Below are 27,537 nucleotides of genomic sequence, written 5' to 3' on the forward strand. Positions count from 1 at the left end.
ATTGAGCATTTATTTATGCCTACCTTGTTAAAAGGCAGAAATAGGGAATGACCAGTCATATGTTTATACCAAGTTGAACCAATACATCATGTTTTCCCTTTAAAAGTGCTATACTTCAAATTATAAATGTGGGCAAACAAGTTAGTTATTAATCTAAACCTTTTCTAACTTTGAGTATGGAAGGAATACTTGTCTTTCATAAATCTCAATCATCATCAGCATACATAGTCAATACCCTGAGACGATACTTTGTCAAACGGACTTTCGCTTCAGTTACAGCTGCAAATCTTTTCAGGGTATGTAACTCCAAACTTTCCACATCCGGATAGTGAAACTGAATGTTTGGCCCATTCCTTTTTGCAAAGCAGCTTAAGCTCTTAAATGAATTGAGAAGATCAGATTTCATGTTTTGCCACAGATTCTCAATTAGATTTGGGTGGGGACTGGTCAATTCTTACTCATGAACCTCCAACTGCACAGTGTTTATGTCCCTCATTAACCACTTGTCCATTCTTAATCTGGTGGATTTAATCATTCAGATTTAAAGTGCTGGTATAATGATTAGAACTCATTCTTAGCAGTAAGATGTTTACTAGTGAAACTCTAATCCATAGCGTACAGTTTTCTGACCATTAAGCAAGCAGATGCATCATTTTGTTAAGATTTTTAAATCATCATATCCCAGTTATTATTATGCAATGGAAATGCAGCATGTCTTTAATAAGATGGCTGGCAATTTGATTGAAATGAGTTGAGCAACCACTTGTTGGGCAGGTGGCCACCAGTTGGCCAATGCTACATTTGGCGTTTGCAGGAGGATTGTTGGTGGTCTCCAGCTCATTGAGGAGCAGATGTCAGTGATTGACTTTGAGCTGCTTGAAAATTAGCATCCAAGATTATTTGTAATGACAAATATATTGACAATAGGATGGGCCATGCTAGTTTTTTTTATTTTTTTTGTGGCACCAGTGACAGACATTGGAAGTATCTTACAATCTGTTCTCCAGTTTGTTGCATAGTGTCAAGTTAATATTTGAGAACCTTAGGCAACTAGTTGTAAAGCAGTGCAGTAGTAATTAGGTGTTCCTGGTGCCAAGGTGTATGGCAAGTGGTAGCAGTAGTAGCACATACTGTACTTTATGTTATCTGTGACCAAAATTGACATGATACCTGATACATCTGGAGGGCTTTTAAAATACTTATTTAATAATTAGGAGGGTATGCCAGTCAGCAAAACATAAAAAACTTCAGGTTTTGTTGAAAAATAGATAAATAAAAAATGTATATATACAATCTTATCAAGAAAGCTCTTTGTGGAGATCCAAAAGTTGTGAAAATTCTATAAAATGTATTTCACCTGCCTGTGTCTCAGCAGTTATTTAATTCAGAGATTTTTACTCTGTCCAGAGGAAATGCCTTGAACTCACGTCCCATGAAGCACAGAACGATCCGACGTAGAGTCAAAGTTGCTGAAAGGCTCCTAACAAGAGTCTTTCTCTGAAGGTGAGTAGATTATAGGCGTGTGCAGTGAAGCAATAGTTGGTCCCGCCAATGACCTGCGAATTACTGTGTTAGCAATTTCGAAATGTGCTGACATATTATCAGTGCATCGTATTCTGACCTTCCTTTGATTTCATTATAAAGTTTGAATACAGAACTCTAAAAAGAGTTTCAAATACATGGTATTAAGCTAATTGCTGAAGGAATTTTTTCATCCAACAGTAATGTTAATCTGTAAAGCTCATTAAATTAGGACGTTGGTGTGAGCTAATCTCATTAACGCTACACAAATAACTCCCATTTAAAAAAAAAAAAAAATCTTCAAATCGGAAGCATGTTGTCTTTCTCTAATGAGATATAATGATGTGGAATCCATGACAAATGATTTGATGTCTTTAAATGATGATTAATTTCATATCTGGACACAGAAGTGATTTTCTTACTGATGTAGTCGATGCCAATTTTCCATGGACGTAATGGTATCAGTGGTTCTCGGCAAATGATTGCATTATTAACCATTGAGCAAACTGAAACTGATTGGTTTGTTTTCCTTGTTTTTAAAAACCTGTTTGAAATAAATTAAATCAAATCAAAATGAAGAAGGTGAATGTTTGCAAAGGCTCCCGAGAAGGTGAAAAATAATGACTCTTTTTCCTTGTTAAAGCTTTCTTTACCTTTTTTTATTTTTATGATGGAATTGTCAACTTAATATAAGACGTGCAGTAAGATGATTAGAAAAAGAGAGCATATCTTTTGTTTTACCTCAGTTGAGAAGATGTCTGAAATGACCTTTAACAATTCAGAAATTAGAAGAAAAATTACATATAGTTAAGACACATCTTCTGTTGCCTTATCTGAAAATACTTGCCGTTTATTTGAGTTTTTAAAGAGACACAGAGTAAGATCATTTCTCCTAATGTTTTGGGCAATTTCAAGAGAGGAAATGTTGCCAACGACAACTCTAAGAAGACTGTAGCGCAGTGCACTAATTAGCAAACATTTACTCTCGCTTGGCACTTTTTGCCTTGGACAGAGTTGTCACAGAGCTGGGACAGAATGAATTAGGACAATCTCCGAGCCTCGTGTTTCTCGGCACAGATGATAATTTTCCAGGCAATTAAGATGAGCTGCACTTTGGAAAGTGGGGTCAGTGGAAGCTCATTGGTGGTGCGATAAAATCCAGCACGGCGTTGTTTTGGGCAAATGTAAAATGCTGCTTGTCAGCTGTCCTACAAGCTTGGGTAATTGATCGAACATTTCGATTGATCACCAATATGAAAGAGCCATTAAGCTTTTTGAAGTTGCACTCACTATTACAATGTTCTCAACGCGCAGAGCAAACATGGTTGCATTTTTTGCAAAGCCACAGTCACATAGACAATCTCTCACTTGAATGACCGAATGGTTTGTGTAATGTAATTTAAATATTCTGAACTTCAAAAACATTCTGCGTTTGCAGTCATTTTCTTCTACCTATTTTTTCATGCTTATTAGCATGAATCTGATATCAGTGAAAGGGTAACAATAAGTTCAAAGTACAGTAAAATACATATTAACTATTAGATTAGGGTCAACTATCGGGTCAAATGATCAGATGTCAGTTTAAATCTGGTGAACATTTAAATCTGGTGAATACGTCTTGACTTTAAAAGTAGTTAAAACGCTCCAAAGTAATTTTGCTTTGTTTTATTTCGATCATGCTTTAACGTGATGATCAAAAAGTCTAAAGTTTCATGTTGGGAATATATTTAGAAAGTTAGTTTCAAGGATTAGCCTTCTCCTAACCCCCAATGGAATGTATTTGAATTCATAAATCTAAGTAAACTATGCAAAAAAAAAAGGAGAAACTGATAACAGACTTACAGTAGGTACGTTAAAATTGCTGGGACAGATGGCTGATGAAACTCAGATTGCTTGGCTACCAGTAGGGGCAACTTCACCTCTAAATCTCTTGAGCTTTAAAACAAAGACATTTTTGTGAAATTTTATTTGTTTATGCAGTTATTTTTGTGCTGACGTACACAGAAAAGATATAGGCATTTTCATTCCAGAATGAAAGATCAGGATAAGAATAATAATAATAAAAAGACCCTTGTTAAATATTTACTGTTACATTTAGTCTAAATGAAACATTTTGATGCTGTTTGAGTGAAACCTTTGTGGTTCTACACTTAGGATTCTCTCTGCATTGTGGAGAGACGGCGCATTTCTGACTACCAGGTGACATCGGGAACCGCACTCCAGCATGTTTGCGGACGTACAACAGAACGATAACCAGCCGTCGTTGCTGGATGCACCAGGTAAATTCGGCGCTATTGTAAGATGAGGGAAATCTGGGACAAAGATATCAGCTTTCATTGTTTACCAACTCCCATCACAAACCAGAGCAAGAAATTTTGCTCAGTATGTGTGTGATCAAAAAAAGAAAATTAATTAAAGATTTTACTCAGCCAGAAGATTTATTTATTTATTTAATCTCAGAGCTGATATGAAACTTGAGACGAAAAAGAAAATACAAAAAAAGTCAGATTTTGTACGCAGTACTGGATTATATTATATTATTTAGACTTTAAGATCAAGACAATCGAAACTGAGATTTTCTTTACTTCAAATTTTTCACACTTACATGTATCACAACATCAAAAAGCGTTTTACTTAGACTTGATTAAATAGAAAATATAGTTTTTTAATTGATTTTGAGGGGAAAAAAAAGAAGAATAAATAAAAGGTTTCAAAATCTGGTTCCATGTGAATGTAAAGTAAATGTCCCCAAAACATAAAAACTATTCGTGTCACCACTGGTGGTAATGAGAACAATTACCATGGAGGAACTTTGGCCACCTGTATTTTCAGAATCGCAAACATCATGTCCTCAAACAGATTGAAGTTAGAAATCTGGTCTTGCTGCATAATAAGTATAAGTTGTGAGTATGAAATTTTCTTTAAAGATTTTATTAAGAAGATGTTGAGGAAGCAACAACGCACATTTTTACACTGATTGCATCCATCTCTTAATTCACCCAAATGTTTCAGTTCCCATTGAATTCAATCAAATTCTCAACACTTTGAACCGGTTTGAATTTTGTATGAGTGCTGATTCAAACAGTAAACAAACACTGTGAAGTGCTCAACTATTCTCAGTGGGATTTATGTTGAGAGATGTCGTATTGCTAACAGAGCAGATGCTCAACCCTGTTTATTAAAAATGTTTTGTGCTCCAAACTGGTTGATTCTGATCATGTCACTGTTAGAACATATATCATAACCCAGTGACTTAAAAAAAATAAATAAAATAATTACGATACTTTGTTAAATAAATCAAATCAGGTAATAAACACAGATGGAAGGCCATGGCACATGCAGTAAAAAGGAGAAAATTTACCTAGGGTGTGAAAATAATCCAATAAAAAAAAAAGGGGATTCTGCATAAGCAAAAGTGCTGAGCTCTGTCATGTGTGTCCCACCTAATTTTGGAACGATACTCTTCCTGAAATCTGCACACGTTAGTTTTTAGCATTTTTTGTGCTCCTGGAGGTTATTGAGAGTTCAAATGTGCATAGTTTGAAGGAAAAAAAAAAAGAAGAATTACTCTGTCTGTGTTCACAGGAGCAAACTGAATTCCTCCAATTTGGTAGTTTGCCTTTTGAATTAGACTCTGAGGACGAGCTCATGCATAAACTAAGCGTATGGCCCAGAGTTTTCAAGACATAGTTTTCTTAAATGGGAAGAAAAAAAACCCTCATCTATCCCTGAAGGGGGTTTTTCTGATAGACTGTAATAAAATATTGCTTTCTTCAGTGCAGTTCTTCCCAGATGAGAAGACACAACTTTGTTACTATTATCCCACTATAACAGAACACATTTCACTCATCTTTCACGCTGCATAATTTAACACCATAAACCACATTTATGGGGGCGATCCGTCTCTGGTAGTTGAGAGGTGGTTATTTATATGCTGTATTGACTAGGGGTTTTTTGCTCTGCGCTTCAAATGAACACAAGTTGAAAAATAATAGGAATGTGAACAAGGCTGGACTGTGCCTCTATTTTTTTCCCCCAGTGCGTGTTAAAAAAGAAGCCGCAAGGATGAAAATATAAAAAATAGAAAAAAAAAAAAAAAACTTATGTGAAACTTAGGCAAGGGAAAAGCTTCAGCCGGTACAGGCAGTTTTTCATGCAGAAATGTGTTCAAAATAAATATGAATACTTGTGGTGCCTTGTGAAAGTACTAATACACTCTTAACCTTTCCACAACCAAAAACATAGTTTTTTTGTTTTTGTTTTTTTAGACAGATTTTATGTGCTATGTTAACAAACGTAATGCACAGTTCAAAGACAAAATATTTGTCTGGCTTTGTGGTGAACACACCTCTCCCCACCATGGAATATGATGTTGGCAGCATCATTCTGTGGATGCTGCCATTGAAAAGTCCAAAGCTGGTTTGAGTCATAGAAGCAGTTCTGTGAACCAACCTGGACCTTTATGATAAGAATGAGTAATATTCTCCAAAACCTATTAATTAGTTTTGCCTTTCTGGCCAACTGCCATCAAACACTTGGGATAAGTAACTCCTGGATGTCACTGTGGAGGAATGTCAGCCCATTGTTCTTAGCAGAACTGTTTTAATTCAGACACGATGAAGGTTTTTGAAGCATGAACAGTCTTGTTAAAGGTCATGACACAGCATATAAAGTAATTAGTCCAGCCTATATTTCACAAATTAATTTTAAAAAATAATCAGCAGTCAAAACAATTGCAATCATGAAGATGGACGACCTCAACGTTGTAGCGGAAATTTGCATCCAGCGATCTCTGCCCCCATGCAGAGCAATGAAACAGCCGGAAGCCTTGGCATTCCAAACACAAAACCCAGTGAGCATCGGTAGCTGTTGTAAATGAGTTTACTGCAAAGTTGGAAGGTCTGAAATAAAATAAAAACAAGATACTTTGAACTATACTAAAAATTACCCCTGCAAATGAAGTACATTGCATCAGACTCAGGAAGCCTCAGTGTGGGGCAGAGTTTCAAGCTCTCTACTGATTCCATTTCTCAAGCAAATCATAACTTGTTTTAAGGTTTGATATTCCCAACATTCAGCTATTTTATTGAGTTTGGAAGTCAACTACTGTTAGCATGCTCCACCTAGTTTAGGACTAGTGGAAGTGAAACGAGTCAAAAGGATAAGTCTACAAACATAAATGGACTGAACAAGACCATACTGTGTTTTCAGCTTAACAGACAGAAGCTTCCACCAAAGGAGCAATGGGACAAATTGAAAATGACAAATGTTCTAACTACTATGCATCTAAAGCTTCTGTTTTAGTATTACTGGATATTCATGTTGTGCTTGGCACAGCTTATCATGACATGCTTATTGATATAAAAGAACAGTAAGAGGGAATGTATGGTTCTGTGTTATCTTTCTTGGCAGATGGAGAGCGCTTTGCATCATCTGGCCATTATAAATCTGAATAAACAAAGATCACATTTTGGGTTTCTGAAGACTCCATTCACAGCCCTCTTTTACTCAATATCAGTCTCTTTTCTCTTTTTTGTTGGATTATGGAAACCTGCCATATCTTTTAACATACATACACCGATGACATGTTTGTCTTACACTATTTGCTGAACGATAGTAGCTGCAAGTGGATGGATCAAAATTTCTTCCATCCTAATTCAAAACAGCCTGAAATTATTTTTTTGCAAAGTTAGAGATCAGCACAAAGGTGTACTCGATGAGGCTCAAAGACTCCAAAGTATCGAGGAAATCAATGCATTGCTATGAATTCAGTGTTAAATTCTAACATCTATTTAAAGTCTATTTCTAAATCAGCCATGTAGTCATATTAAAAGTAACTAATGATTGGCTTCCTATTAAAGCAGGTCAGAAAAACTGGTGCATGTTTTAATTTAGAATTGCTTAGATTACGGCTGTGATCTAAGCTACATCAGTCATACAACTGCACCTGTACTTTCAGTATGCTGCTGTCAAAGTCCTAAACAAAACCAGGAAACATTTCATGTGATCATGTTGGAATGCACTTTGCTAATATTTGGCATTAACAGCCTTAGGCCACTTTATGTCCCATTTAGCAAATTTTCATGCTAAAGCCCAAATGTAGAGAAATTGCATGCACTGTTGTTATAACAATTCTTACTCAAACTTCAGTTAGCTTACCAGAAAGAAAGAACATGTAGCTGCAAATAAATTCAGGCAGTAAACAGTTGAATCAGGAATGAAACGGTACAGTTGATTAAAACGTATTAATCGTGCCTTGAAACTTAAACTTAATTTTGCATTACGAGATTTTCTCTTTCCATCAGGTGCTTTAGTGATTGAAAATTGCATTATCATTTTAGTGCATGTCTTGTGCTTCTAATTGTCTTTACCCCTGTCTCTTAGTTTTCGTGGAAACCACTTCGAATTCATTTGCATGACACTCATTTAAAACGCCATAAGCGAGGTGATGCAAGCTTATTTGGAATGCACCATGTGTACTCAAATATCCCATAGATGAGTGCAGCTAATTTAGTGTTGTCTGCAGTATACTTTCCCAACTACTCTGAAGTACACTTACAGGTGCCCTGTAGAGGCATTGAGGAGGCACCCTCATTAGAGTCTTTATCAGTAATTAACCTAAGATCCATCATCTCCCTATAATCAAGCTAATAAGCAATATAGTGCTACTAAGTGTTTTGTAATGTGCACAGGCCATTAATCATGCAAAGTATCTGGGCTCAACCACAGATGGTCCGACGTAGTCTGTCCTGACATTGTTGGCTAGCTCAGTGATTTTTCAATGTTTACACTGTAGTACGTCTGTCTCTTCAGAGGAATGCCTAAAAGAAGCAACTCCAGCTAGCTGCATATCACACTGGAGAATCTTTATTTTTTGATTTTCAAAGGCATATTTTTCTAGTTATCACCACCTTGTGCTTAGACGTTTACACCAATCATGTATCAAATCTATTATTACTTCTAATGCAGACCTTTTTAGCTTTGCTTATAGCATCAGTAATGTTCTGTGGGAAAATGACAGGACGATAAAGCCGGCCCACGGCAAAGCAAACTAAGCAGCTGTTTAGGACCCCAAGACCTTCGCATCCCCCTCATCCCTCCACAAAAATGTTTAATATACGGTAAAACATTGAGAATAAGGTTAATGTTAAATTTGATGTAACGGTTTGGCATAGAATTGCTTTACATTTAAATGCAAGACTTAATTGGAAAGTTTACTTTCTAAAAGTGCAGCGAATAATCTGTATAATTTGATTGTCGTCTTAATATATAGATAGTTTGATGCTATGAGTCTTATCTTTTCCTAATTATATCTCACCAAATAATAACCAAGTGTTTAAGCTCAAAAAAATGACATGTTGACCCCTCCTCCAGATTTTACCAAATTTGATTTGGAGCACTGCTGGTAATGGTGATAGTTTTGCAGGAAGCAGGGCCCCTAAATTATATCACTCTCAAGTCCCTTTACTGCTTTGGGCTGGCTCTGCATTACAAGCTAGAGCTATGATGCATCTCTGCTGGCTTTTTCCTCTTTACATTAAACTGTAGATGTTAAGCAATGTATCTAGAAGAGCAAATTTAGTGGTCATAATTTCTTACAAATCCCCCACTTCACAATTCTGGGGTATCCCTTTAAGACCATCTCATTGGGAAAGCTAGGGGAAGACAATTTATTTAGTAAGTCATCACTAAAACAACCTATTAAATTGAAGAAGGTCACTGTCCTTCTTGACAGACAAAATGATTGCCTGGTTGTTTCTGATTAGCTTTTCACTAGCAATTCAGAGTATAAGTGAGAATAATTATTTATTTTTATTTGTGTTGCTTATAAAAAACAACAACTTCAAAGATCAGATTTTTGTAATCACTATGAGGAAAAAAAAAGGAAGTTGATAAAGACCAGTGGCTCAAACCTTTTAGATTCTTGTTGCTATCCCGTAATCTATTTTAAACAGTTGTGTTATAGGCTTATATTATTTCCTGGAGCATTATGTCGTTGTACTTGTATTCACAACTGCTCTGTGTGATTTTTGAAATTTCATAGTAACGTACTTAAAGATTTTTCACAAGTGCCACATTCAAGTCTAAACACACATATTTATATACTAATACATAGTTCATGAGAGTTAAGGACTTTGGCCATAGGAATATCAATATGCAACCAGAGTTGAACTGACACTCTTTCAATTGCAAGACCACTACTTTCACCACTGAGCCACAGCCAGCATACAGCAATTACCTTTCTTTTCAGACAGACTTTGAGCAGTTAAGAGAACGCTAATGCTCTTGTCTGGACATATGATGGATTGCATTGTCACTATTATAGGCCACAAAACTGGGACTTAGCACCAAACGTTTCCTAACGAATGCTTGGTGCAAAGATAAAGGGATGGATTGAAAATATGCTCTTGGACTTATGCCACGTCTCTGACTGAAAACTGAAATCAATGCCAGAAGAGGATAGATGCTGCTTTGACATGAGCTGGTGTATGCTCCCCCTATTTTTTAATCTTCACCAAAAATAAGGCGGTGTAACCTTTAGACTTATTTACAAAGAAACAGTTATGCAAGGGAAAAATACAGAAGAGAAATTTTGTGAAACAACTTCACAATCTGGTCATTTGAAATTTGTGTCGCAGAGACAAGAAGGAAGTAGCCAGGATAATATTTAGTCCACAAACTTCATTTTATTTAATCTCTATCAGGTAGAGGATGTTCCATTCTTAACGAAGATTTACAGATCCTTAAATAGACTTTATCTGAGGTAATCTATTCCACAGCAGTGAAATGTGTGCTGCTATTTTTACTCAAAGATTAAAAGGTTAAAATCTGAGTCTAATACAGTGTTTCTGATGGGTTCAGTAGTATTGATAAATTGCTGTGAAACCCAGTCAGTTCTTGAGAACCAATGAGACTGGTTGGTTTATAAAGTACCTGTCAGTTGTTACACAGACAATAGCCTTTTAATGGGAAACAGTCCACTGGTTTCCATGTAGTGGATGAAGCCTTATGTGGTCCGGGCGCTGTAAACAGAATGCAAAAACCCTTTTCGTTGGCAGATAACAGAAGTGTGATTCTTTATGTAAATCTCCGTTTTGCTGAACCTTTTGTTGTCTGCCTCCTATTTTTAGGGCTTTTTGACTGCTGGTATGTTGGCGAGAGATAAATGAGGTGATTTTTAGCCCGATGTAATGAAGATGGTTTGGAAGAATGTTCTTATCTACATATGTTAGGCATACGGTAATAAAACGGCCACAAAAATAGATGAGGGGCGTGAGTGTGTGTGGGCGCGGATATGACGTTAGCCACGTGCAGAAGGGAAAAAAAACTCTGCTCTTGTTAACCTAAAATATGCGGAGAGCCTTATTCTTCAAACAAACTTGCCCTCTTTGATCATTTTGAGGTCCTTGCGAGTACAAAGCAACAATAGAAAACATGCTAATTTATTCTAAAGAAAGGTTGAAGCGTCTATCTACAATTAAATGCGTTTTACCGCAGGGAACGCCGGCTTCCTTCAGCTCACAGTTCAATTCGTCTCCTCGATAATGCTGAGGTTTTCGTCGTGGCAGTTAAACAGAGCTCCGAATCTGGAATAAGCCTCGTGTCGCCATAATGGAACAAACAGACAAAGAGTCCCATTCGTTTGCCTTTGTGGCCTTATCTGGCTTGGGCCAGTGCACCGCGCAACATGGGAGTCTGCATGAGAGAGAGATCCGGTGTATCACATCCGTGCGACTGTGGGAAGCCTGTATCTTACCTAATCTGCAGGTCATTTACCAGTGTGGGTGGTTTCATTAGTCTTCTTTGCAACAATACTTGCTGATTGCAATCTTGCTTCATGGTGATTTATAATTCCAGCCCCTTGGAGTTTGCAGAAATACCTTAAGCAACTGCTCAAATAAGATAAGAAGGGCTCTTTATGTATGGTGTTGTCTGCCGTGTGCATCAGAAAGAAAAGAGAGAAGCCTCTGGGTGACGCTGTACTTTATTTATTTTTGATTTTTTTTTATTTTTTTTTTTGCAAGCATTTACAGTTCTTGCGGCAGATGCGAGGACGCGAGCGGCTGGTGTGTCTAACTTCTGGAACAAAGACGGGCTGCAAATGAATGAGGCAGTTGTCAGGTTCAATTTGGTTCACGCAGGATGCCTGTGCCACCTTTAGAGGATTGCAGAGCATCCCTGAGAATAAAGCAAATCCGCAGACAAAAGGGTGGAATCGTGGCAGTTTTGTCATTTCAGAGGGAAAGATTTTGTCTTTTCATCACAATGCAATTTACATAAAACTGTACGGAACCTTCAAGAAACAACAACAACAAAAAAAGAACAGATGGGGGGGGGAGGAAGAGGAAGGCAGAGAAAGATACAGTCGCCAGAAATAGACTGTAAAACACAACAATTAAAAGGACAGAAAAAAAGAAACATCCTTGCAGAGGTGTGATGGTGCTAATTGGATAGAAAGGAAAAATATGTTTAATCATTCAAGATTTTTTTTTCCTGGTGAAATTCTGAATAATTAAGTATTTTTTTTCCTTCTTTGATGCTTTTTCATTTCGCTTGTTAGAGACATGGGGCTCAAAGACGAGTAAATCAGTCTTTACCTTATTCTTGCTTTAATGGCTTATTTTACATTTGATATCCAGTTAACTTCAAGCTCCTTTACCTTTACAGCAAGACAGCTGATGAAAGCACAGGGGCTATGAATTATGTAAAATATTTTTTTTTTTTTACTGCTGCAAAACAGCTAATGGACCTTTTCCAGCTCTTACATTAACACTGGCGTTCCTGTGTTTGAATTTGTTTTACTGCACCAGAGGGGTTCTGAAGCTTAACGCTTCCACTGAGGTGGACTTTTGACCCAGTCTTTTTTTATGTTAGATTTGTCTTAAATCAACCAATAAGGAAGGTTTTCAAGGATGTATATCTACATTAAGGTCACACACACACACCCGTATGTCAGAGACGGAGCAGGATGTAGTTTCTTTATGCTTAAACTTGCTTAGGACAAGTTTTCAGATGAAGAAAATTACATGAGAAGATAAAAGTGGATGAAATTAGCTTTAAGCTCTGAATTAGTTCTCTCTGCTGTGCTTGGGAAATGGTCAACCAGACTCTTATCAGTGGAGAATATTCACTACCACCTTAAAGTTTTACGTTACTTAGAAATGTATAAAAATCTTTAAGACGGCAGCAACAAACATGTCGTCTAATTTTATATCAATTTGCTGAATTTGAATTATCAATCACCATTTTATTAATATAACAAAGGATACTGACAACTTGTTTCCATAAGACTTTTTTTTTTGTTAGATTTGACATTGGACAGTTTCACAGATCTTTGTTTTTCACCTGTGCAGTGCAAAGAATGTCTTTTGCTAAAGAAATGTAGAAAGACGGGTCTTCACATTTGCTGCCTCAGGGTCCGACTGTCAGACTGTTAATTAAGCAGGAAAGATTTAATTCTTTTTGATCGTCTCACTAAGGAAAATAAAGCTAGAAGTTTTCTATTTCTTTTGTGCATCAATAAATGATTCATTTTGTGAATCAATAAATGAGGAAGGTTGTTCCTATTTAACAAGTAGTTTTTTTGGTTATTTTCCATTTTTTTATAAGTGATTCTATGAAAGCTTAAAAGTAGTAGGAGTTAAAAGGTTTAGTCACTACGCTGAATGTGTTGGCTCAAGAATTATGAAAATCCAGTATATATAGTTTTCACTTAGATATAGCTGTTATTAAAATATTTGTAGCACTTCATTGAAATGAGTCACACACAGAAATACTAGGCCCAACTGCAGACATAAACGCATACCAATTAGCAGGTTCTTATTCACTTCATACATCAGACTTGGTTTATTCACAACACGAGGTTGGAGGAAAGTTACCCAAATTAAATAGTTTGGTGAATTTAAGGGCAAATACAAAATCTTTAAAAATTGTCTGAATTAGAACTTCTATTTTAACCTTCCTAAGTACTACGCATTTGCTAATGGTGAGGAAAAAAAATCATGAGGTAGTCATTAAACCACGTAGATCTTCATTACTGCCCTTAAATATGCCTGAGGGGCCTTAAACTCCACAAATTCTTTCACTGTCAGAGCTCTCAAAGCCCATTACCAAAATGCCTGTCAATACTCTATAACAAGCCGCTCCCACATGCATAACTTTGTGGCAACTTGCACTGTCTTCCCTATTAACCTCGCCAAATGTCTCACCATGTTAGCTCTTCGTATGAGTGTGCCCCTCGTTACGGTTATGTAGGCCAGCCCGTCTCAGTCCCTCCCGATCCCCTTCCAATCAGAGTGGACAGCCCAGGAAGCAGTCTGGCCCTCAGCTGTGTGTGCAGAGTACATGTGGATGAGAGGTATAGCCTGAGGCACGACTTAGGAGAGAGTTTCACATGTGACTCGGGCTTTTGCTGACGTCTGGAGAATGGACTGCGCGTGATGTCCAGTGCATAACCACCGGATAACTTTTATGTTATGTCTAAGATGAAACATTTTGAATTGCCCCAGAGGAATGAAATTATGCAACCGATGAAAAATACTGGGTTTTGCGTGCCATATAAAATAAATAGACCAAACGAACAACATGGGTATAAATGTTTGAGTTACAGACAGTAATATTAATAATATTACAGAAAAAAAAAACCCACAAAACACTTTTGAGCTAAAAAGTCTTGGGATAGATTCAGTATATTTAAATATGCATATTGTTTGTCTCAGGCTGGGTTGAAACTTCAAGTTTCCAAGAAAACAAAGGAGACAGTGGAATGCAAAAGCTGTTGTAATGGTGTTCGAAATTCAAATTCTTGATCCAATAAATTCAAGATGATCCATTAAAAGTAGAGATTGGACACAAAATATGTCAAGTAGAAAACAACATGAACCAGCACTGTAATATCTGATGATGAGCTAAATGATTCGAGGGCATAAGAACGATCTCTGCTGAAACAAAAAAACATTAAAGAGACGTCGTAAAATGCAACCTAAAATGTGAGCCTCAGTTCAATGGAGTGATAGCTGCTCTTCTTTTCTTCTCTTCTCTATTTTTTCTTTATTTGTCCTCGATTTACACATTAAAAAACACGACATTGTTTTGGCTACATTCTGGATGTCATCCGAAATGCCAGACAGAAAATTTGAGGGGGCTGGGAAACAGCTTTCTAAAGTAAATGGTATTAAAACCTCACCACAAAGGTCATATCAGGAGTATATCAGGAGTATAGAATTCCCTTCTCTCCCTGTAAAAGAACAGTCTTTTACAGTTCTGTACTGTAAAAGACTGGAAAACCCTTTGCAGTTCTTCACGTTTAGGCTCGACTTGTGTAATGCCTTATCAGGGGGTTGTAATAATTATCTGAAAAGCTGCTAGCTTATCCAAAATGCTACAACCAGAGTACTGACAGAGACTGGTGGAGGAGATCATATTTCTACCGCATTAGCTTCGCTTCACTGGCTTGCTCCAAAATCCAGAATGGAATTGGAAATCCTCCGTCCTACAAAGCCATTAATCACTCGATCCATCGTATCCTAAAGACCTGATTAGACCACTTCCACTGTAATGCCTGCTTACTTGCGAGTCCACTATTTTTAACACGCAGAAATGACGACTGAACCTGTCTTATTCACAGTCTGATATAGGGAGTCACAAACTGTCTTTAGGATTACACTTAAAAGTATCTGTTTGGATAAAACATCTACTTATAACCAGGCCCAGTGACCTTTCACTTCACTAAATTAAGTTTCTGCTGGCTGAGATCCTTTGGAAACTCTTCCACTCCTACTTTAGATATTAATAGTCCATCAAATAGCCATTAGCACTTGTTATTACTTCCTTCATTATATATCACAGAGGCCACACTAAAATTAGTAGGCTAGAAGAAGGCTACCTATATAATCTAGGTAGCCTCCAGTGATGTATATAATCTCAAGGGTTTACTTAGTTAATAAATGTTAGCTTGTACAGCCATAAAATGGTGCATGGCAATTATTATTATTTTAATTGAAAACAATAGAAACTCTTTCACTTTTAATATTGAATTCTTGTGAACATATAAAGTTTGCTAGATATTCCTATGCATAGGTTGATTTTTTATTTTTATTTTTTCCAGGTGCAAAGTCATGCACGTTAGGCTGCTTAGAAAAGTCTTGCCAATCTAAAGTTTGCAAACAAACAAGAGGAGGAATGTTGATTTCCTTTAAAATTGGTAAAAGTGCAAAGTGACTAGAGGTTCTTATATTACTGTACACCAAGGAGTGGCTGGCCTTTGGATTGGAAGCTCATAAATCAGATCCTTTTCTGATCAGTGAACGCGTCATGCTAAGTGCAAATAGGTTAGGGTTAGGGTTAGACCACAGCACTTTTTAGCATGGAAAATATATTGCGAGGAGAAGACTCAAATGTGGCTATTTTCAGTGGCAATAATGTGATGTTGAGGGAAATCACGTGGCCAATGTGCGGCGGGGCATTTGTCTGACTCCTGGTTCATTCACCTTTGTAGAATGTTTTCCCTCTCACTCATAACCCAATTTCTTACCAATTCACTAACAAATGCAGGGCATTAGAGCTGAAAAGAACAAAGAACAAACAAATTAAGTCAGAAAAAGGACAGAAATTTTTCAATCTTTTTATTATCTTCCCAACAGTTCAGCAGAGAGTTAACATTTTCCTGTTAAGCCAAAATTTACAGCCAAAGCAGAGTAATACTAATAATTGACAGAAAGACAATTTATGGACGTAAAACTGTCCGCTTGTTCTAATGTTATCAACCATCACTGACCTCATGTTTTCAGTGAGTTCATTAAGTTGGTTTGCCTGTTATGCAATATGCCCACTGAGTTATAAACACCTGAGTTAATTTCCGAACTGAGAGAGGTACGTTTTAGACAACAGCAATCATGGCAACGGAGGAGGAACAAGCGGGATTTGGAAATAGCAGCATTTTGAAAATATCAGAATTAAGACAAAGATGTACAGTCTTTAGGGAATGCACACTGAGAACTCTGCCTTAGTAACGCTAGCCACACAAACCACAGTACACAAAGATTCCTCAAATGTACCTGATGATTGCTTGTAGAGAATAAGAAAATGCTTATGTCTTTATGGCTTTATAATATTGGTCTTAAAGGGAAATCAGGATTTTCCAAAATTGGCATTGGCAGGGAAAGTCTTCACAAAACAAATCATAAAATACTTATTGATGCACCGCTAACTGACTTTTTTTTTTTCATTTCTACAATTGTACAGCCACTAATTCATAGTACTTTGGCATTTGTATGTGATGAAAAATAATAGTATAGTATTTGAATGAAAGCTTTGTGTTGCTGTTTTCAATACCCAGGCATTAACAACTGGTATAGATTGACATGCAGTGCACACGTGTCTTTTGTTGACACACTTATCCTCCTCACTGATGCACACTTAGCCAAATTAGCAAGATCCCCTGGCGCCGAGATATGCAGGTTCAACTTTACTTTAGAAAGCTGTTTCCCAGCCCCCAGACAATGTCAGCCTCTTTGCTTGTTCCAGAGCTCGAACAGCAGCTCACCCGGTGGAAAAATGCTGTCGTCGTGCGGTTTAAAAAAGGATTCAGCAAGAATTAATGTCTGCTCAAGGTGTATGCTCTGAGTTCATTAAACGTTATGTGCGAGACTAACAGCATAAGAGAGGTACCCTGCCCTTGCTTTGACCTTTGCTTTTGACTTATATTACAGTAGGAGTTCATGCATCATTTAGTTATTAAAGAATACTTTACGACCAGCCCACTTCAGATTGGATTTTCAGCTTAAAGTATCCTTTTTGTTCAGTCTAGCTAAGCTGCTAACTGAACCTGACAGACATTTGGCAAGAAAGGCAAGACCTGTCCACAGTGTAGGTTTAAAGGAAAACAGCCGACCTTATTTCACTGTACATTAAACCAATTACGGAGGGGTGGGGAAGAGGATGTGATTAAGTGTTGGAAAGATTTTGCCAAATACTTGTCAGTTACATGTTTTCAGGGATGGTTCACACGTTCCTAATTCTCTGGAATGAAAAAAAAAAACGCAAAGAGTGCTGCACACTGATATTGGTGGCTGCCTGCAGTCTGGATTCCGGGAAAAATCTATTGAAAGAATGCAGACGCTTGCAAAAATAATGATGTTCATGAATAATGATGCCGGTGGTCTCGGAGGTTTCACGTGCCTTAGCGGTGCCAGGCAGAGGGAAAACTGGCAGGAGGAAGCTTATCGGGTGAGTGCCATGAGATTCTTGAGGGAAAAATACTACAAATCCTACTTGGCGGGCAAATAGTCGTGCATGCGTGTGTCCTCGCGTCTCCGCTGTGGAAATTGGGCATCCCCAACAGCTGTTCCCGAGGGAGGGTGGGTTATGGATGCAAAGTTGTGCATGAGCTTTATCGCACCAAGAGTTTACATCGGTGCATGGGTGGAAGTGAAAGAAAGATGAGAGGGTGAAGAGGAAAATACGAACTAATCCTGCGAATGCCCTGGCATCGCCAAGACCACAGGGCTTTCTTACCCTAGACGCAGGCGCCTCTGAAGTCCCAGACCATCGGCAGAACCCAGGGCAGAGAATGAAAAGGGCATCACAGTGAAGCATACCAGAAGCCAAGCGAATCACAAACAAGTGTGGATGACGAGAAAAGAGCAGGAAGGAGAGAAAACAATAAACAACTCCATGCTGTTGCGTTCCTCGAGGAGATAGCTAAGGTCACTTCACCTCTGCTGAATCGCTTAGGAGACGACTACAGCTGGAGATTGGGTTATTAACCTCCATGGAAGCTTACTGGCAACACATCAATAGGAACATCACAGCTATGCAAATTGACACAGCATGCCATGTTTAGTGGAATACACACTCAACAATTAAAGAGCATATCCCTCTTGACCTCAGCTTGAACCTTTGCATATTAACAGTTACCCTTTGCTTTGCAAAGTTCTTTTTTTTCCAGTCTGAAGATGAAGTTCAGCAATCATGTTATAAGAACATTTTAGCAGCACTGCATGGAATTTAAAACACACACACACACACACACATATATATATATATATATGTTTCTGTCCCAGATTTCATAAATCCTGTAAGGAAAGGGAAGCCGAGTGCACACAAGGGGATTCAGATTCCTTTTTTTCTCCGTCTCAGGAAGGGCTCTGTCAGTTTGAATTATTAATTTCCTCTCTTCGTTCAATTTGTATGGCTTGTCACTTTTATCAAATTGTTTGTAGGATCTCTCATTCTTTTCCAAGATAATTTTATTTCTAATTTAATATCTACAGGTATATTTGACCTTGCAGTTCTGCATCTCCTTGCTGTTTATTGCTATAAAATTTGAATTGATTTGCGCTTCATACCTAGCCAGATTACATTAGATTACCTTAGATGTTGGTGAACATCTAATGTAAAAGTTCTCATTAGATTCGTACCCCTATTTTTGCCTTTCTGGCCCTTCCTACTTTAATTTTTTTAGGCATGTTCTTAAATCATTGTGTACGGTTATAAAGCTACAAAGTGAAGAATATGAAATATGAAATCTCTTGTATATCAATATTTCTGCTGATTATAACACAGAATTTGTTTTTTTCTAGACAACAAAACAGAAAACAATCATTTCAAAGGTTTTTACAAATCGTATCTCATTATTCAAATAAACTAAACACTTTTTTGGTTTAGATCCAGTTTGGCTTTTATATCTTACTGTTTTCCAAAAAATGAAACATTCTCATGAATAAATTTGATGCTGATTGGTTGATAAGCACAAAAGTCTAGCCTGTTGTCCTGTTTTTTCCTTTCCCATTCCTTGGGAAGCCTGACCTCTGACGAATGACTTATCACTGCCTGAGCTGTGAACATCACTATTTTGCAATAAAGTCAAGTGGTAAAATGACTCACCACCTTTCTTTTGTATCATATAGTCTCAGCTGTGGACAGAGTGAAGGCACTTGACCCCTTTTCCCTCCTAGTTATTACATGTTCTGTGAAAGAAGGCAGTCCATCTCTTCTTTTCCCACTCTATCTATGGCCCGTATCTCTTAATGGCAGAGTTGGTTTTGCTGCAAGGGAGTCGAAGACTCATATTAAATCCTCTAAGGCGGTTTACGGCCACTGCTAATGCCTCCGCCTCGCCCCGCAGAGGCACGGTTCCGCTAACAGTTCAGTCCAGCACTATTTACCATTAAATCACACTGCAGCGCTTTAATGACCAGGGTTGTAAATAATTACACAGCAAATTGCTCATTAATCTTTGCTGCAATAGCCAGCATTTCTGCTCTACAATAACATTCTGCTGTGCTGGCGTCCTATGAGTACTTCCTTTGATCGAATGACGGTCATCTGTTTTCAATTCTTCCTTGCTGACTCTGGGTATTCGGACAGAAGAAAAAAGAAAAAAAAAAATCCATTCAGCACTCCCGTTAATGCATCTTTGAGGTTGAGGATCAACAGAGGGGATTGAGACATTCCCAGGCTGTACTGCAGGTTGTCTGTTTCACAGCATGTGCGCTCAGCTTTCTCCTATGATGATGAATACCGAAACTGCATTTTCAATTGTCTCGGCCCCTCTCGTATAGACCCGAGAGAGCAAGGCGTACTTAGAGACGTGAAATACTTTTAACAGTAATGTGCTGTTCAGTGAACCATCACAGTGCCAAGATTGACACCATTTTTTACGAGCCCACCCATTACTGTCAGTCAGCCCCCATTGTGGGACATTAAAATAAACTCGGGTTATTTCTTCACCAAATGTTTTATTGAGTATTAACCAAGAGGATGACTGCTCTGTGCATATTGCCTTTCCTCTGCAAAACAAGTGCAAAAGAAATTCCTGCAATATCAGAGATGTATTGGAGCCGTGCTACATGCCAGTGCTGCCGAGAAACTTGTATTAAAGAGCGGAGGCGTCATTCTTCAAGGGCACTTCAATATCAACTTTTTAATACCACAAAGTGAAAACCTCCCTTTTCTTTAACCTTTGTTCCCCAATGTTGACCGTGGTTGCTTTATTTAGGGTGTGCAGTGAGGCAAGGGAGGATCAGTGTCAGCGAGGCAAACATGGGGCTTAGTTCCAGCCTAAGGCCATCCCGGCTGCTCTACTGGCCTGCATAGACAGCTACTGAGGATCCTTATGCATGGACACCCCCTCTTCCCAACTCTCTTTGGAAACCACTCCGAAACTACTGAAGGAGAAACTAAAATATGCAGCCTTTCTGCAAGGTCAGACATAAGTAGGACTGACACCTGCTGCCAACTATGTTTAACATAACATCCATTAGGCATTTCCCCCATGGTCTCTGTTGTGAAGAGACCATGGGAAAAAACCCCAAACCCAATTATTTGTATTTTTTTGTTTTAAGTATCTGTACTGCCACTCCCACCAAGGAGATAGTTATTCAAGGCATCATTGGCATCTGCCTAAACAATGTGAAATGTGATTGAAAAGTGAGCTGACGTCTATTCATTCGGATATGTGTAGTTGTCAAATGGACTTATCAAGCTTGGCTTTCACAATATTTGCTTAAGCTAAGCATGGACAGCACCAAGACAGCTATTAGGCTGTGAAGCAGCCTAATAGCATGATGGTTCCACCACCATGCTATTGGCATTATGTTCTTGGATTTTAAAGTGTTATCCTCCTCCACATACTGGTTGGAAATTACTCTGGAGGCTTGTTGGCTTGTTCACATGAGCAGTTGCAAATTTTCATCAATCTTGATGGTGTTTTTGTTGTTTGACTCTGTCACAGTCCATGCCAATCGACAGCAACACCACATTCCGACCAGTTTTTAGTTTTTGGTAGTCTTTGTGGTTAAATCATGACCTTTTAAAACTGTGTTGCACCTTCTTATGTTATGCTCATGGCTTAAGAAAACACAGAACATGTGCTTTGAAAGCGGTGTTGAGAACAGTTGAGGCAGAATGTGGCATGAGTTGTTGGGAGACAGGACAGGGACCACTGCGACATCAAGTTCAACAAAAAAATGCAATGACACCATGACGTATGTTGCAATGACAGCAGTTGTCTTCTCTATGATTGGAGGCAACAACAGTGTAGTGATGAGACTTGCGTCTCTCATAATAATACATCACAAGGTCACTAGGGCATTTAATAAATGCACATTAAATCTTGAAAAAAAGAAATAGAGAGAGAGAGAGAGAGATCCAATGAAATGTGGGTATTAGTTCTGTAATGTCTTGGGAGACTAAAAAATGTTCAGGTCTTTGCTGACTTCAACTACCAGAGAACAACACCCTTCAGGTCATTAAATTGAATCTAGCTTGACCCAGTTTAAAAAGGATAACTCAACACAGCAGATTAGCAGGCTGAGTAATATGGATAAAAATGACAAACCAACTTAATTTGTTAGGAAAATCTAGAAAATCCAACAATATTGACAATTTTTAGGCATGTTTCTAAACACAGTTAACCTTCTGAACCAGGTCATGTGCATTTGTAGTTTTATAGCTAACTCTTAATTTGGTCAAGTACTTTCCTACTCACACCACTTCCCCGACTATAATGGTTGCTCATCACAGTAAACATGTGTAAACATGGCATCTCCATCATATGTGATCCATGGAGAATCACCATATATATATTTATATATATATATATATATATATATATATATATATATATATATATATATATATATATATATATATATATATATAGATATTTATATATATATATATATATATATATCTTTGTCACCTAATGCAAGGAAGGTGAAGACCACAGTGGTGCCTGTGGTCATCGGGACCAGGGCAGTCACCCCCAAACTGGAACAGTGGCTACAACAGATCCCAGGCTTCAACAACATCAGACATCTCAGTCATTCAAAGAAATGTGCAGTCCTAGTTCCATCATATGTGATCCATGGAGAATCACCACTGAGCACAGACGATAGTGAATCAGAAACGCACATTAGATTTCAATGAAATCCTGATTTCCCAATATATATATATATATATATATATATATATATATATATATATATATATATATATATATATATGTATATATTTTTTATTTTTAATTGACTGTAAAACATAGCACAGAGTTAGCAGACTTTTTAAATCTTTCTGTGGCAATTCTGTGCTTGAAAGAAGAAGACATGAACACAAATTTGCATTAGGTGACAAAGATTTTCGCTTCTAGACCTGCATAGCTGCTTACATTATGAAATAGTGAATGCTGAATCAGGCTTCCACAGCAAAAGGCATCACGGGTGAGAGGAAAAAAAATATTCGTTTATATCGAGTGGAACCTAGGCAAAAATATTCCAACTTATCTGGCTGAAAACAGTGGTCACACTTGGTCGATAGAGCTGTATTTTTTTTTTTTTTAAAGGGGCGGTGTTATCCAAAATTAAAATTTTTGAGCTGTACATTGTGTTATAGTGTTGTTCCCTCATGGAAAACATACCTAAAGTGTAGCTTTCATTCTTTCATGCATGTTTGAGAAATCCTTTTTCAGCCTTTCTGGGTGCAGAAAACGAGTGTTGTATGTTAATGGAGGAGTTTTATTGTGATGAAATACTGGAGTAGTGCCAGAAAAAGCAGGAGCTTCTAAAAGAAACAGAGACCTAATTTCAAGTCATTAAAATGTAAAGTCGAATTTTATTTAAGTGTTGTTTGATATATACAGCATAGTTATTCAGTTGTGCTATACAATGGCACTATGTGCCTGGAAAATGCGTAATACTGCCTCTTTAAATTTCCAGTGACTGGGAAGCTCTGAACCAAAAGTGGAAGCTTTAGCAAAAGGAAAAGGCAAGGAATCTAGACTGCCAAGCACACTGCTGGGCCAGGATCCCTGAGCTGAATTTCTGAAAGGCTCATTATTCTGGATTGGGAAGAAAGTGGCATTGAGGGGTAGAAGGGGTGAACAGGAGCTCGAGGCAAAGTGTCCATCAGAGCTGCTGTGGTGCGTTTAGACACATCACCACTGGGACAAATGGGGATCAGGGGGTTGGAGTAAAATCAGACGACTCACCCAAGTCCACGCCACCCGTTTTATTTTACAGATGGCTTCGTCATAAACTTGAAGCCCCTCAGAGTGACAAACATTGGAAACTCCTAATATATACCACAATTTCCAAGACTGCACACACGCCGGTGATGTAGAAATATCTAAGTCATAAAAGTGTAACAGAGCTATCTTATTTTCATTAATTTGACACGGTCCGGCCTTAATGCGGAAGATTACGATCTCATCTTATTGCACTTATAGCTGACATCTCACCAATCTACATTGGAGGGCTTCAAAAGGGAATAAAATTATGAGGAAATTACAAGGCAAGTGAGTTTTGGTCCCACACAGGGAATTAAAAGTTATTATCTGTGACAACCTGTCAGCCAGCAAGAACTCAAACATGAGCACAAAGCTCCAAGAGTCGCAGAAGGGACTAGGGAGGAAAAAAAAGAGATGAAAGAAAAAGGAAAAGAAAAGAGAAAGGGGCAGTTTGAGACATGATTTTTTGCACAGGAAAAGCGTACCACAGTCGGCTGACGAATAAATGCTTCCGATAAGTCACATATGACAAGCTTGATTTTAATGCACAATGTGGTCATTTGCCTTTTATTTTTAAATATTTGGTTTACATTTGTAGACTAGGCACTTAAAGCATCTTACACCCATATTCACATACCTTTCAGTTGTTTTAATTTTGTTAGATAAACAATGGAAAACTTCAATGTGTTCCATTGAGAAGTGTGTGGAAAGTGTGGCCCGCTTCAGTTTGATGATAAATAATGCAGTAGATATTATAAAATTAACTCAAAATAGTATCCAAATTTCTGAACATCTCACCAAAAAGACAATTAAAGTTGTCATCTAAAAGTAGGGTTTACATGCAGTGTTTGGCATGGCACTAACATTAAAATAACAGGCCGAGAAAAGAAGACGTGATTCAAATAGGCAGGTTGTACCTGTAAGAAGTGGGAGAATTTCTTGACAGGAAGCACTTAGTTTCATGTCATAAAATGTGCCTTTATGGAAGAGTGACAAAAAGATTTTTCAGTCAGTCCAAGACCAAATGTGCAAGAAGGTTTTGACAAAGGTCAAAGCTTTATGTTGCACTTTCGGGGATTTTAAGCATGTAAAATCCCAATAATGCAAACCGAAGCTTGTTGTTGTAATGTAGCAAAATGTTGAAAAGGAAAAAAAAAGTCATATGAATACATTTGTGATTCACTGTAAATAGGGCTTTTAATAATAATAATAAAAAAGATTCAAAAACGCACTGGAGTTATTTTATGGCTCGTCACAATCACTTTAACCAATTCAAGAGAATTACGCTGCTCTCTCTGGAGCCGACAGTCAAATACAATTAGTCCGACTGATGGGAAATTAGAGAAGATGATCACGCCATCTGATTTAATGGGCCTGGAGTGGGGCTCATTTGCACTCACACAGTCATGATGTCATCAAAACGAATCCCAAAAGCCCGAGTCAAACATTTTATTTTAATGTTCCCCAAGAGGATATCCAGCAAGATTCGGTCCACCCACCCCTAACATCCCAGCTGGGAATGCCCAGAGATCTGCATGAAAGCACAGCAAAATGTGAAGAAACTTGAAAGTGATTCTCAGAAGTTGCTCTGAATATCCAAGTTTTTCCCAAGTTTAGGCAGCCACAAAAAAAAAAAAGAAAGAAAAAAAAAGCTTTTTAAGATCTTGCTCATACAAGGGAAAAAAAATATTTTGCGAGCAACGGTTACTTTACCACACCTCCCACAGATAATGGAGGCTGAATTAGTACAGTGCGCCTCGGCAACCAGAGGCTCCCCAGTAAAAATAATTCAGAGGCTCCAAGAAAGAGGAAGAGGGGGTGAAATGGAGGATGAGCGGAATTTTGGTCTCTCATTCCTCGGCTTTGTGTCATCCTGCTGACATGTGTTACATTTGCATGGCAGCTGGAGATCCTTGGATTAAGTGCTTACAAGACTATTGCCATATCTCATTTAACAACATAATCATCTTACGAGGGAAGCGATGTTTCATGCCTGATGCTTCATGTACAGTGTCTCCCCCCCGCCCCCCCCCACCCCACCTCCCATCTCTCTCTTTTTGCCTTCCGTCTTTGTCTGATTCTCTTGGCTTGTCTTTATCTTCCTTTGGGGTTTTTCTCCCCCAAGCTGTCCATCTTTTGATGAGCTGCCATGCAACTTGGAGTTTTGGGCAATCTTTCTTTACAGGACATAAATGTGTATGTGGAACATTGTAGATCGAGTTATTTACCAGACGACTATTATTTTTACCCCTCTCTTTTTTTCTCCAAGGCTGTTTCAACAAGGACATTGGACCAACCAACACAAAAATATGAGCCACATCAAAACAAGAGCCTAAAGGATTAATGTGCAGAGAGAATTGCATTTGAGCCCACAGGGACAATGTCTTTAGGCCTGCCATCCTGTATTGACCCTGTTTTGCAGCCAATAAGGAGACTCAACAGTCTTTGGAAGAGATGCACACTTCAGGCTTTTTCTGGCCGATGTGGATTTGAGACGTTCTTCCCATTTATGCCTCCATATTGGGAAAAAAAAGCATTTTATGTTCAACTAAATATGAGATGATTAACAAGGCTTTGTGTAACATGAAGCCCCATCATGTCTTTGAAGTAATCGCCTCTTTTGAGGGATTCAGATGGTGTAGGTGTGTTGGGATCAAAGTTCGGGTATTCACTATTGTCTGCTGCATCAGGATGAGGTATGTTGTTGTTTTATTACTTTACATGTTTAAGGATCAACTGACTAGAAGGTACTTTGGAGGCCTTATCAGTAATGAAATGTATCAGAAATCGGGTCACACCAATAAATCACACTTTTAGTTAGAAGCAACCAGCATACCGAGGTCAGAAAGGTGTCTGCAAAATTCCATCTGAAATTAATTAATATTATTTGGTCATTGCTGCAATATTTATGTCAATGTGTGGCAGTTCCTCACCCAAACTGTGGATGCTTCAGTTAAAAAAAGTAATTTAAAAAGAGAGAGTTATTTTCCTATCTAATGGCATTAAGAGAAAAACACAGTTGCCCAGTAGTTGAATGGTTTCACCTGCCAATATCGGTTTGAGCCAATGGATTGTGTGTAGATTATTTTTAATTAGTGAATAGCCAACCTGGAATAGTCATGTTTAATTTTGATAAAGTGATGATTTTCTTAAATATAATGCCGCATTTCTTTTGGAATGGATTTTTGTATTTGGATCTAGGAATTGCTTCACACTTGAGGTGACCACAGCAGGTCACCTCAAGTGTAAGCTGGTGTTAACTACTAGTGGCAATACAAGCCAATAACACATATTTCTTTTCCTCTTCATATGCATTCAAACACTTGAGGAATATGCTAATTAGTACTGCTAAGTGGTATGTGTGAAACTGAGTGAGTGTTACACAATGTCAGTTTAGGCAAAAAACATACACATTTTCACCAAATGTGCACTGAGCTTTTCAAGCTGAAATTCAGACTTCAGGGATGCGCTTTTGTTGCATTTGCAAATAAATAAAGCTTATTGTGAGACAGAGGTGCAGAATAAATGTTTATTAATTATTAACAAATGTAGAGTTTGCTCTTTCTTTTTGTCTGTAACCTGTCATGCAGTCAGACCTGAACCATTACAAACAGTAAAAAAAATAAAATAAAACCATTTTTTAAAATTGATTTTGTAGCACTGGTAGCCTTTGATTCATAGAGTTTGACCCATAAACAGGCAACAAAGGTACCGTGGTTAGGAATAGAACCCTGCATGGATACATAAACAAATAATATACTTTCTCCGATAGTTCATCCAGTGACCTTTATCACTGAGAGTGTTTGGGTCGCCTGCTTCAGAAAAGGAGATAAATGAGTCTGTCTCCTCAAAGTTTGCCAACACATCTCCAGTTTTTGTCGCAGCTGTCCAATCCGCTTCGCTTTCTTTTGGTTTTCGTCGCGTGCATGATCAGATCTGTGTCTGCTCCTGGAATATTCTTCTTCTCCTCCCCCTCACTCCCAATATGTTTATTTCATAAAGAAACAAAA

At 37.9% G+C, this 27,537-nt stretch overlaps 1 long non-coding RNA gene across 1 annotated transcript in view; it reads left to right on the forward strand.

Moving 5' to 3' along the window:
• LOC122820114 overlaps nucleotides 1-27,537 on the forward strand; it is a 146,074-nt gene that overhangs the window by 107,045 nt on the left and 11,492 nt on the right. Inside the window, exons 4-5 of the long non-coding RNA XR_006368732.1 lie at nucleotides 1,408-1,503; nucleotides 3,676-3,800. This is a non-coding gene — a long non-coding RNA (uncharacterized LOC122820114). The remainder of the gene's footprint in view (nucleotides 1-1,407; nucleotides 1,504-3,675; nucleotides 3,801-27,537) is intronic.

This window comes from Gambusia affinis, linkage group LG18 (assembly GCF_019740435.1).
Source record: "Gambusia affinis linkage group LG18, SWU_Gaff_1.0, whole genome shotgun sequence".
Lineage (NCBI taxonomy): Eukaryota > Metazoa > Chordata > Actinopteri > Cyprinodontiformes > Poeciliidae > Gambusia > Gambusia affinis.